Source organism: Artemia franciscana, unplaced genomic scaffold, assembly GCF_032884065.1.
Source record: "Artemia franciscana unplaced genomic scaffold, ASM3288406v1 PGA_scaffold_69, whole genome shotgun sequence".
In the NCBI taxonomy this organism is placed as follows: domain Eukaryota; kingdom Metazoa; phylum Arthropoda; class Branchiopoda; order Anostraca; family Artemiidae; genus Artemia; species Artemia franciscana.
In genome coordinates, this window is record NW_027062707.1 from 211,724 (window position 1) to 212,905 (window position 1,182).

Consider the following 1,182-nt stretch of genomic DNA (forward strand, 5'->3'; position numbering starts at 1 on the left):
AATGAGAAATTAGAAGGGAAAAAGGGAGATTGAAATGCAAAGAAAAAAAAACAAGACAATTGCGAATAGTGAGATACAAGGGAAAAATTAGGGAGAAGCGAGAGAGAGAGAGAGAGAGAGAGAGAGAGAGAGAGAGAGAGAGAGAGAGAGAGAGAGAGAGATAAAGTGAGAGAAAAAGGATTCATTTATCCAGAATATTTTGAAATTGTGTCAATTGGACAAATATAATGAAACTGGTTTAAAGATGCAAATTCTGATTCTGTGCTTTTGCCTTCGACGTTATTTCTGCCTTTAATTTGAGGGTGGTTGTAGGGGCGTTCTAACCACTATCTCTTCGAAGTGTCTGTCCCAGTTCTCTTCATCTACTGATTTTATTAAAATCATCTGCTGATTTTACTATAACAAGGTTTCCCCATGGGCCTTAAACTGGTGCATTCTGGATGAAAGACTTTTTTCAGTTATTTCATTTTCTATTCAGTATAATGCCCAAGAATCATTTATTGTTTTTGCTTCCTCTTCTTTGGCCGCTTTACGCTCAACAGTTTCCGCTCTTTCTTTCCCCCTTCATTGAAATTCTCTTTCCCTATGAGAAGTTTCTCCATGGAAATATACTACTACGTAACCCCCCCCCCCTCAAATATCCCCCCTAAACTAAAAATATTCCCCTGAAAACGTCTGTACACTTCCCAGTAATCGTTAGTATATGTAAACACAGGTCAAAGTTTGTAACTTGCAGCCCCTCTCACGGGGACTGCAGGGGAGTAAGTCGTCCCTAAAGACACAGTTATTAGATTTTTTGACTATGGTGTACAAAATGGATATCTCAGAATTTTGATCCGGTGGCTTTTGGGAAAGAATGAGCGTGGGAGGGGGCCTAGGTGCCCTCCATTTTTTTCGGTCACTTAAAAAGGTCACTGTAACTTTTAATTTCCATGAGAATGAGTCCTTTTGCGACATTCTAGGACCACTCAGTCGATACGATCACCCCTGGGAAAAAACAAACAAAAAACAAACAGAAAACAAACAAACAAAAATCAAATAAACACGCATCCGTGATCTGTCTTCTGGCAAAAAATGCGAAATTCCACATTTTTGTAGATAGGAGCTTGAAACTTCTACAATAAGGTTCTCTGATACGTTGAATCTGATGGTGCGATTTTCGTTAAGATTTTATGACTTTTA